This window comes from Otolemur garnettii, unplaced genomic scaffold, assembly GCF_000181295.1.
Source record: "Otolemur garnettii isolate 467f Iridium unplaced genomic scaffold, OtoGar3 scaffold00028, whole genome shotgun sequence".
NCBI classification, from domain to species: domain Eukaryota; kingdom Metazoa; phylum Chordata; class Mammalia; order Primates; family Galagidae; genus Otolemur; species Otolemur garnettii.
In genome coordinates this window covers 9,425,310-9,437,438 of record NW_003852423.1, presented here as the reverse complement: position 1 = coordinate 9,437,438, position 12,129 = coordinate 9,425,310, and the positions used below count along the sequence as shown (strand labels likewise).

At 42.2% G+C, this 12,129-nt stretch overlaps 1 pseudogene; it reads left to right on the top strand.

Annotated features, from left to right (window-relative positions):
* The first annotated feature begins 2,307 nt into the window (after nucleotides 1-2,307).
* Nucleotides 2,308-12,129, top strand: part of LOC100954607 — a 26,725-nt pseudogene continuing 16,903 nt past the window's right edge.

Here is a 12,129-nt window from a genome sequence, read left to right as displayed (position 1 = left end):
TCACCTCACTCCATCAATAATAAAACTATAGCTTTCAAAAAAACAGCTCTTTGTAATGCAGTGTGCCTAAAAAGGGGTAGGCTCCTTCCCTAATACTACTGTTAAATAAGAAGCTGAGTGTTTCGGTTAGAAAATGTAAGGGCTCTATATGGCCAGCTATATAACAGTGCTTACATTATTATTTTTGAGGGGGGCAGGGGCAGGGGGTGCAGTTAGGGAGAGGGAAGGGGACAGAGTGGGCAGCATGCAAGAGAAGTGAGGTACTGGTTTCTGGAAAATCATGAATGTATCTCCTGCTTAAAATCATCCGTTCCGCTAAAGCAGGACCCCTGAAAACCAACCTTGTGACCTTCTGCTGGAAATACTAAATGAGCCCCCAAGGTCTTTAGAAATAAGGGACTTACAAATAAGGCCAAATATTTCACCTCTGATTCTGATGAAAGGTTTATGAGCCCCAGAATAGTTCAAGCACGACATGTCTGGATTGAATATTTGGTGTGCACTTAACACCAACGGGTTTCAGAGGCTTCGTGTTTCACAACCAAACTTTGGCCGAACTGTGTTAGTTACCCGATACCCATGGTAGGGGACATTTTCTCACTTCTCAACGCCATAAATAGTGCAGGCTTCTGTCTGTGGCTATGGGAGTTAATTAGGTACATTAAAGCTTCAGGATTTGCCAGCATTGCTGTCCCTTGACTTTGTGACCATAGAAAAGGCTAAGAAGATGATGGTATGTAACAGATTGAGGTTCTGACCGGGTAACCCTTGGGGAGGAGGGCTCCAGAAAATTCAGTGTGGGTGCTCCAGAGTGAGAGATGTGGCTGGTCAGGATCGGATTTCAGAGATCAGACCCGGTTCAATCTGACATGCCAACTGAGCCTTTTGTCTGAGGCTAGAACTTGAAAATAGAGATACATGAAGACACAGCCAGAAATAAAATCCCCTGAATCTCAGAGAAGGTTCAGTTCTCGTAGGAGATAAAAGAGCAGAACTGGAACTAATTTGTTCTCAGATCACTACGTTACTTCGTGAGATCTATGTCTTTAGGAAACATACAGGAGGAATTAAAGACAAGCAGCATGAATCCTATCAGCACAACTGTTCCAAAAAGAAATGACCTTCGGAGATGCGTGGCGTGTGACCGCTTGAAAGCACTTTTCTCACACACATAATACCTTGTTTCGCTCTCATTGGAGAGATGAGAATCAGAGTTTCCCCACTCCAAAGTTACCAATGTCCACTGCTCATGGCTGCTTGCGGCCAGCCTACTCCCAGCCCCTGGTAACCACCATTCTACTCGCTTCTTCTGAGTTTGACTTCTTTAAACTCCACACGAGGGGCTGGGCTTGGTAGCTCATGCCTGTAATCCCAGCACTTTGGGAGGCTCAAGCGGATGGATTGCTTGAGCTCAGAAGTTCAAGACCAGCCTGAGCAAGAGCGAGACCCATCTCTACTAAAACAGAAAAAACTAGCTGCTGTTGTGGCACATGCCAGGTAGTCCCAGCTACTCAGGAGACTGAGGCAGGAGGATCACTTGAGCCCAGGGGTTTGAGTTGCTGTGAGCTATGATGACACCACAGAACTCTAGCCTGGGTGACATAGTGAGACTCAGTCTCAATAAAAGAAAGGGAGAGAGAGAGAACTCCATCGAGTCCACATATAAGTGAGAGATCATATAGTATTTGTTTTTCTGTGCCTGGCTTATTTCACTTAGCTTATTATACTCTAGATATATTCATGTTGTTGCAAATAAGATGTGTTTGGGGATTTTTTTTTGAGACAGAGTCTAACTCTGTTGCCCTGGTGAGAGTGCCATGGTGTCGTCATAGCTCACAGCAACCTCAAACTCTTGGGCTCAAGTAATCCTCCTGCCCCAGCCTTCCAAGTAGCTGGGACTACAGGTGCCTGCAACAACAGCTGGCTAGTTTTTCTATGATCAGTAGAAATGAGATCTTGCTTTTGCTCAGGCTGGTCTCAAACACCTGAGCTCAAGCAATCCACTGGCCTTGGCCTCCTAGAATGCTAGAATTACAGGCGTGAGCCATTGAGCCTGGCTCTCAGCCTGGTTTCTTAAGGCACAGGCAAGGAGGCAGAATCCTTTTTCATTTTTAGAAAAAGATGCAGGCTGACTCATTTCTTCCTTACCCGGAGTATCATTGCCCATGGTACCCATCCCTGAGTCAGATAAACTACCCAGTCTCTGAAGACACAGGCTCAAAGCCAAGTAAAGCTGTCCGTGTCAGGGAGCCTGGACTCTATGCAAGGGCTGCCTCCACTCCACATCTCACTGAGGATTATAACCCGATGGCCACCCAAAGGCGCCTGGTGAAAGGAAGAGCTTCCTCCCCTGGAGCAACCCAGATGGCCTTGGCTGACTCCAATCATCAAACCAAAGACGGTCTGTGTAGGCTGTGGGGTGCACTCTGAACTACATCAGCATCAAATTGTACAGGAATCAAATCGTATCTGCGTAAGCATTTTCTCTTCTTCAGAGCTCTTACACATCTATTGTCTTTCATGATCCTGACAATGACCCTGGAGGATGGCAAAGTGGGTATTACCATTCTAACTTGGAAAATGACACTCAGATTATAGGATCTACCTAAAGTCACATAGCAGAATTCAAGCACAGCACATCCCATTAGAAAGCACTGTCATTTTAATATTGTTTTAATGCAACTGTTTCTTGGGCCATGGGCCAAATCCAGCCACTACCTGATTTTGTAAATAAAGCTTAATCTGAACACAGCCAGACCCACTGATTCAGATACTGGTTGTGGCTGCTTTGATAGCTTAGAAAAAGTATGCTGGCTCAGTGTCCATAGCTCAGTGATTAGGGCACTGGCCACATATACCAGGGCTGATAGGTTTGAACCCAGCCTGGATCTGCTAAACAACAATGAAAACAATAACAAAAAAATAGCCGGGCCTTGTGGCAGGCACCTATAGTCCTAGCTACTGGGAGCCTGAGGCAAGAGAATCGCTTAAGCCCAAGAGTTTGAGGTTACTGTGATGTGACGCCATAGCACTCTACCAAGGGCAACATAGTGAGACTCTATCTCCAAAACAAACAAACAAAAAGTGTGCTAACCTCTGTTCTGAAGTATCACTGTTTTATGTTTAGAAATTGAAACACTCTGGTATAAACTCACTTAAAACACCACATAGTGGCCACAAGGATATCATTTCTTTTTCTTTTTTTTTGGCCGGGGCTGGGTTTGAACCCACCAGCTCCAGTATATGAGGCCGGTACCCTACTCCTTTGAGCCACGGGCACTGCCCAGGATATCATTTCTTTAAAAAAGGAAAAGTGCCATTTACTCACTAGGTGGCCTTGAAAATACTTAATTTTTCTGTGCTTCAGTTCCTTCATCTGCAAAAGGAGCAGAATATAGTATCTACTTGTCTCAGTCTGCTTGAGCTGCCATAACAAAATACCACAGATTGGATGGTTTAGACAACAGAGATTTACTTCTCACAGATCTGGATGCTAAGAAATCCTAATCAAGGTACCAGCCAATTCAGGTCCTTGTGAGGGCTATATCTCTTCCTGGCTTGGAGATGGCCATTTTATGTGGTGGGGATTGGGGTGGGAGGAGGTTGCTCTCTGGTTTCTTTTCTTATATAGACACTAATCCTATTGAATTATGGCCACACCCTTTTTTGTCATTTAACCTTAATTACCTCCTAAAGGCCCTATCTCCAAATACAGTCACCCTGGAGGTTAGGGTTCAATTTATAAATCATGAGTGGATACAATTCAGTCTATAACACTACTTCACATGGTTTTTGTAAGGGTCAAATAAAGTAGTAGAAGTAAAAAGATGAGCTTAGGGTCTAGCATTTAGTAAGAGCACAACAAAGTAAGAAGTATTACTTTTGACTTGTTAACAAAATATAGAGAGAGAACATAGAACTTGAAGTCAGAAAACTTATTTGATCTTGAGTAAATCATTCAGCCACAGATTAGTTTCCTAATCCAAGAAATGAAATTGTGAAAAAACCTGACTAGCAATGCCCTTAATATATGGGGTTTATTTTTTTCATTTTGTGTGTTGGTTTCTTTCCTACTACTTGTTGTCTCATGACTGCAAGATAGCTGCAGCACCCCCAGCCATTTCATCTGTATTCCACACAAGAAGATAAAAGTACAAGCAAAGTACAGGCCAGCAGAGTTTGTCTCTTTTTACCAGGAAAATAAAAGCTTTCCTAGAAATTGTGTAAAACAGACTTCCACCTATATCTCCTTGGCCATAATAATACCACATAGCTACCTTTAAATGGAAAATAACCAGGGAGAAGGGGTTTGTGGCAATGCCTTCCATAAAGTAAAGAGGTTTTCTGAAGTAAAATCAAGGGGCCAAGTGTGGTGACTCATACCTAATCCCAGCACTAATCCTCCAAGGCAGGAGGATCACTGGAGGCTAGGAGTTCAGTATCAGCCTGGGCAACATAGCAAAACCCTATCTCTACAATTTTTTTTTTAATTGCCAGAGGCAGTGCCTGTGGCTCAGTGGGTAGGGTGCCAGCTTCATATACCAAGGGTGGCGGGTTCGGGCCCAGCCCCGGCCAAACTGCAATAAAAAATTGCTAGGTGTGGTGGCATATACTTGTAGTTCCAACTACTTGGGAGGCTGAGGCAGGAGGATCCCTTGAGCCCAGCATTTCAAGGCTGCAGTGAGCTATAATCATGCCACTGTATCCCTGACTGGGCAACAGAGCAAGACCCCTATCTCCAAAGAATAAATAAAATAAAATAAAACCAATATTTACATACCCATGTTATTGTGTACTAGAGATGACAAGGAAGCCTTACTGTGGGGTCACCAAGATGGTCACTTTCATCATATGTGATCACAGGCAACCTCCACCAAGAGCATCCTGATCTGTAAAAGTACCAAGAATTGACTTGGGAAAGAGAGAAAAAGAGACATGTATATGCACACAGATCTGAAAAGAAACCCAAACACTCTAGCATGTGCAACAGCACACAGAGAGGCTAGCATTCCCTGACTGGGTAGCACAGACGGCTATCTCCATACTGCCTGCCTACATCCTTGCAACCCCATTTTCACAGTGACAATCTGAGCAGTCACAACGGAAACATGACTCACCCTCAGATTCTTATCACTCTCTACCCAACCCACAGTGAGAACTCCCAAGCCCCAAGCCCTGATCTGATGGCTGGTCCCCTCCCAAAGGCTAAAAGACTTTTTAATGAGGCAAGCAGGTGACTAGATTTTAGCCAGAGAATCTCATCCCTCATGATGGAAGGATCAAGGTCACAGAAGGCAGAGTCAGCATTATGTAAAGCATAGACTTGAGGCAGAATAGGGAATCGGTGGGGAGACAAAACACTTGAATAATGCTGCAGACATTCCAAAAATCTTCAGCTCCTAAGGGCTGGGGAGGAGGTGGCCAACCCGATGTTTTCCATGAGCTTTGTCATGAGGGATCAATGGCATCTCTTTCATCTGCTAGCAAAAGTAAACAAATGACCAAGCCTTGTTTATTCCAGGCAGTTTAATGCAAATATTTTAAAATTCAGATTTTGTCGGGCTGGTTTAACTAGGAAAGCCTAGTTGGAAGAATATGCTAATAAGTCATTAAAGGGCCCTCATATCATGCCATATGGTACACTTGAAACATAAAACACTGGCCTCTATTCTTTGGGCAGGGCCAGTTGATAAAAGAGAGCCCTGGGGAAAAGATTGTTGCTCTGTCCACCCTCACTTCATATGCTAACTCTGATTCTGGGGGCTTGTTTGTCTTGATGAGGCTTGGCAGATATCCGCAAATGGTACTCGATTTGAGAAAACTATAGCAGATAATGTGTTCGTGTAAAATCCAAGCTGGCAGAAATATGCTTGTGTGAACTCAGTTTCCGGGGGTGGCTTTTGTTTTGCTAATTATTAGTAAGATTTTTGATGATTATATTCTAAGTTCCGTATCTGTTACGTCCAGTCTTTAAAATAATTATTTGAAAATAAGATATACTTGGGAGGGGTGCATGTGACAGGTAAACAGGGTATACATCAATACAATGTGTTTAGTGGATGTCTTTAATATGCAAGTCAGGCCTAGGGAGATGTACTGGATTCAGCAAGGAAACTTGGCAGTTTGGGTGTTTAATTGCACTGTGGCCTGTGCACCGCATTTGAGGAAATATGCAGATGCGTGCGGAAACTCTACAATCAATCCCTGGCTGCAGCCTCCCTTCCAAACCCAGCCCACAGCTTGGCAATTTGGCAACACAGAGAGGAGAGACAGACTCCCAGTCCCCAGAAATACCATCCAAATGAAGACAGCTTCTCCTCAGCCCTGGGTTACTTAGGAAAATTAATATTTAGGAACTTTAAGGCAAGGGCTCTGCTTTTTTACGTTTGCTTGAACCACAGTGCCTGCTTCACGTCCTGAGCACTTGACACACAATAAGAAAACACATTTGTCATAACATCTCTCCTTGACATTCTATGGGGCAGTGGGTTTTTTAATAGTTGTTGGTTTGTGTGTTTTTGGGTATTTGGAAAGAAGATTCTATCTCCTAGTCTATGGAAGCAAAAGATGAGGAAGAAAGGAAAGAAGGAAGGGAGGGAGGGAAGGAGGGAAACGACTGCCAAACACTTTGCCCAAGATACAAATAAATTTCCTGAAAATGTCCCCTTGCCACAGGGTCTCCTGGACTTTGGCCTAGTGAGCTAAATCCAAGTAGTGGCTGGAAGGAGGACAAATTTATAGCAGAATTAGATCTTCCCCCAAATAATTAGCATATCAATTATTTGTACTACTAGATTATAAGGTCTACACTGATAAATTAATAAGTATGACTTTAATTTTTTACCTCCATGATTGTAATTTCTAAGCAATGCCTATACAATAAGTATAGTTGTAAGAACTATAACTGCCTGTATAATAACTATTCCATCTCCCTACATATACTGTTCAATGAAAAAGCAATTTGTAAAACAATGTCTAATATGGTGCCATTTTATCATAATTATTTTTAATCACATTGTATGAGTTTTTTTTCTCCCCAATAACAAATAGAATACGTGCTTGAAAAAAATTCCCACATAAGGGTTAGCACTCAGTGTCAGCTCTCATAATCCCCTCTCTTACCACTAACAGAGAGAAGTAGAGTTAACAGTATAGCAGATTTTCTTCCAGATTTATCTGTCAGGTGGGATTTGATTGTTAAGCATTTCTGAGATGGAATGTGTGCGTGTGTGTGTGTGTGTGTGTGTGTGTGTACGTGTATGTATTTTAATAAATATGTGATGCTGTGATCTGGAGGGTAAAATTCACAATTTAGAAAGGAAAAATTTTCATCTCAAATCCTTTTTGGAAAAAGGGACAGTACAAAGTAATGGAAGCATTTTCAGTCATCAATATTATCTATTATTTCCAAGAGTTCAGCTGGGTATTCAAAAATCACAGAAACCTAGAGGTTTCTGCATAGTCAGTGCCTGAGACTCCTTTGAACATAACTTCAGGAACCAAACTATTGCCAGACCCTGTGGTTTGCACCTTGCTCCTCAGAGAGATGACAGTCCCTGCTGTCACTTTTGCCCCCACCCTCATCACTGCATTCCTAGATCATCAACTGCTTGCTGTCCTGCTGCCAAGTAAGTGTCCAGCACATTGTTCCCAACCTCCATCCCAGTCAATTGTTTCCCTACTTCCCTGCCAGATGCATCTTAGAGGGCAGTGGGAAGAGATGGCCAGAGCATGGGTTTGGGACCAGAGATCCTATCAGCTTAAGTGCCTCTCCACTCCTAGCTGCAGAGTCTCTTAAATTAGCTAAGCAGTAAAACAAGTGACAACCAGACCTTTTGTGCCTCCTTGTGAAAGTACCCACCATGACCTGTATCCTCTCTGAAGAAGTGGAATCTGATGGAACCAGCTGTCGCTCCCTGTTCACAGGAAGTCAAAGGAGAGCGCACACTTACACCAAATAAGAGGAGCAAAGTTTAGAAAGTGGAGAACACTAAGGACAAAACCTGGCTTCTTCAACAAATAATTTCTAAGGAGAAAAGGGAAGGAAGAAGGAGCTATTCAAAATTCAAGAAGACCCGGCAACCAATTTCAATATATACACTTTATTTGGATTGTGATGGAAGCAAAAGAAATTATTTTAAATGTATGTGAGTGGATATTTGATGATACTGATGTTAAGGAATTATTACTAGTTTAGATGTGATGTAGTAATACTATGTTTATAATAAGGCTATTTTTTAAAGGGTCCTTACCTTTTAAAGTCACACATTGAAATATTTTTGGTTGAGGAAATATGACAACTGGGGCTTCCTGGAAGGTAATTAGTGGAGCAGTGGCAAGTGGGGGGTATTGGTAAAACAAGATAGGCCAAAAGTTGACAATTGCTGACGCTGAGGGGCGGGTGGATAGAGGCTTCATTACTCTATTTTCTCCTCTTTTGTATATGTTTGAAATGATCCGGTTTTCTCAAGATAAACTTTTTTATTTTTTAATCCTGTAATTTCCCCCATTCTGGATCCTGTTTGCATTTCATTTATTATTTAACATGTTCCCCTGTTCTCTGATGGCCTGTAAACGATTAATACTGTCTAGAGACTTGGCACCATAGAAGCTCTATTTTTGGTAAGAATAGTTCATAGGTGATTTTCATACTTTCATCAGGTAGCACATGATAGTCCATAAGAAAAAGGGTTTTAAAAGATTTAGTTTTCTCAACTGAAAATGGGGATGCTTCCTGAAAAGGTAAATTTGAGATTGCCTCTCCCAGTCGTCCATAAGTAAAGGACCAACCACAGAGCATGGCACCTCATAAGTGCTTTGCAAATGTCAGCTATCCTCCGCCCATTCATCAGTAACCTCTCTAATAATTTCCATTGTCTAGTGGATCAAGTTTTAAGTACACATAAAATTCTAGGTCTCCCATGACCTATCCCTAGTCTTCCTTTCTTTCTGGTCTTATCTCCTTCCTTGGCTTCGCACACACAAACTGCATCCCTTAACACCATTTCTTCCTACAAGGGAATATTGCTGTAAACAGCCTTGTTATGCTTCCCTTATCACTGGTCTTGAGCCGTTGTTCGGTGCTTACATTATTCGACTTCCCACGAATTACTTCTCCAACAGCCCACGGCAGGGCCCCCGGCCTCCCTGCGTCTCTCACAGCACAGCCTGCACCAGGAGCCCAGCAGCACACCACCGGTGTTTGCCGAGTTAAGAGAATGAAACAGTGAACCAGAAAATAGCTTCTAACTCAAATAGAGGAGGGCAGAACTTAAAAAGAACTCTCCATTTGGGGAAAAGGAATAATACGTGAAGATGCTTTTATTTCACCTGAAAGAGAAAATGTCTGCCAAAGTATTCATCCTGACTTTACCAATCTCATTCTCAATTTCCTGAATGAAGTCAGAAATGTCCCAGGCCCTAAAGTCACTGTGTTCATGGACAAGATGGAATAAAATCGAGTGATAAGCTCAACGGTCTGAACACACAATTTGGGTTCACCAGCTCTGATTAGAGAGGGAAAAGGGGGTTAAGGCGCATACACTAGAGCGCATACTAAAGATAAAATATCCACATGAACCACTGATGTGGCTTTGGCCCCATAATCATTTCACAGAACAGCTACCCCTATTCCAGGAGGAAGAGCCTCAAACCTACCTAAAAGTTGGCTCTATGAAAGGAGTTTTAACTGTCTGAGTCACAAGGTGCTAAGGGACTCTGGAACTTTCTGAGACTGAGGGGTAAAATTTCATCCTCTTCTCTTTTCTCTTGAGACCCCAGAGAGATCTCTAGGCAGCTAACAGCACCTGGATGGACCATGATGACCTTAAGTTAACCCTGATGTCTCCATAGCTCTTGGCCATATAATGGTGAGGGAGAACTCTGAGATACTAGAATGACTGCCTCGTCATTCGGACTTGGGTACCACTAGCTCTTATTAATGCTAACAACAGAGCACCCTAAGTCTCTTAGGTGGCACTGCTCCTCTGAGTGTGGCACGTAGCGTGCATCTATCTCTCAGCTTACCAAATGGCTTCAGGGCAGAATCTGATGAAAGCACAGTCCTTCTCCTAAGAAAAATGCACATGCTCTTGCAAAATTTCATGTATCATTTCATATATGTTTCCAGAATGACATCTCAACAACTAGTGTGCTCCCTCACACTCCTACCAAACCTAAGTCTTGCCATCTATTTATTTATTTATTTTTATGTCAGGTTAATGGGAGGGACCAACTAGCTCATAATATTTGAGTTTGTTAGGTAAAGTCCCTCTTGTAGTTGCGTCCTGCACACAAAAGCCGTGCAATATACCCCTACATTGCACGTCTTGCCATTTAGAAACTATTTCTTTAAAAAATGAAATGTTCCAAAACCTGTAATGTTCCTTTAGAGAATAAATCCTGGACCTTGCTTTTATGCTGTAACCATTCTCCAACATCCCCAAAACTGCTTGAAACAAAGTCCAGGGTCAAGTGGCCTTTGTAAGAATTTTGGGCAATCTTGAATGATTCGTAATAAAGCAGTCATCATTTTTTTAGGGGAGAAAAAAACCAAATCACTTAATAGAACATGTTGAGTAAAGACTTGATAGATCACAGGACCATGAAGGCAAGGCTGAAAATATAGTGATATTGATTTAGGGAGTGTTCCAAGGGAACTGATAAGGGGCCCTCTCTGGCTGTATTTTGCTCTGGACCTGACCCTTTTTGCTTCCCTAGTACAGCCCTAGAATATTCTGGCAGTCATAGTCAGTTATTAATGGAGTGACAAAAAGAGGGTTCGATTCACACCTTCACTTTCTGCTATGCCAAATTCTCCATTGTTAAAATGACTCCTTACTTCCTGGAGCACTAAATTCACAAAAGATTCGTCCATTTCCTTGTAGCCATGTTTTTACCACGGTTCCAAAACAAAATCATCATCATGTTCCCTATTATCTTAACTGCCCATAGTTGATAACTTCCCTAATTAGCATTACACATGTTTAAGTCTCTCTAATTACTTAATGATGGTCACCAGGTAATCCATAATAGCAATTACATGTCTGAACTGTCATGGACTATTGGACAAATATGTAATGGGGCATTTTAAAAGCGTTTAAAATGTAATGCTAATTAGAAAGGTTATGAAATAAGATACCACAATAGCGAACATGTTGGAATTTTTGTTGTAAAAAAACAAGGAAATGGTGCTTATTAGGACTGAGACTCTGTGAAGATCAGTGAGAATGAAATCAAAGGATGTAGAGAATTATCTGGAGCCAGATACATAGATTTAAGGCAAGGTTCTTATTGTTTTATTTATCCATTTACCCACTTATTAGGCAAGCATCAATTAATCACCTACTTAATCATTCTAATTACTAAAAACTAATACCAAAAAATTAGGAAAGCAGATGTGACTCGCTTCTGCCTTTGGGAAGCCTAAAATCTGGTTGAAGAGCTAGGCCATAGAGATAGGGAATTACCAGCAGCTAATTAAACAATTGCAACAAATATGGCCATCATAAAAAATAGTCTCTGATGACCAACTATATTCAGAGCACTGAAGAAATGACAAAGGCTCTCAGACAAGGCAAAGTTCCAGAAAATGCTTGAAAGGGGTTGAGGGTGGAGGTAGATGGGCATTGACAGAAAGCCAGAAAGAGAGCAGCATGGAGCCAGGAAACTAAAGGTCTGTCACACAAAATCTCAAGAACAGACAGACACTGGGCTTGGAATCAGAGAACTTGGGTTCAAATCCTGGCTCTCTCTCTTACTGGTTTTTTGACCTTGAACATGGCAGTCCCTCTAACTTAGTTTTCATATGAATAAAATAAGGATAACAAAACCTACCTCATGGGTTGGTTGTAAAAATTAGTGAACACAGGTGATAGCATTGCGTTTAACAAAGCGTTTGACAATGAAAGCATATAGATGCATTTTGGATAAATAAGAACAAAGTTGGTTATCAAAAGTTGAAGTAGGCTCGGCGCCTGTGGCTCAAGCAGCTAAGGTGCCAGCCACATACACCTAAGGTGGCGGGTTCAAATCCCCAGCCCGGGCCCGCCAAACAACAATGATGGCTGCAACCAAAAAATGGCCAGGCGTTGTGGCGGGTGCCTGTGGTCCCAGCTACTTGGGAGGCTG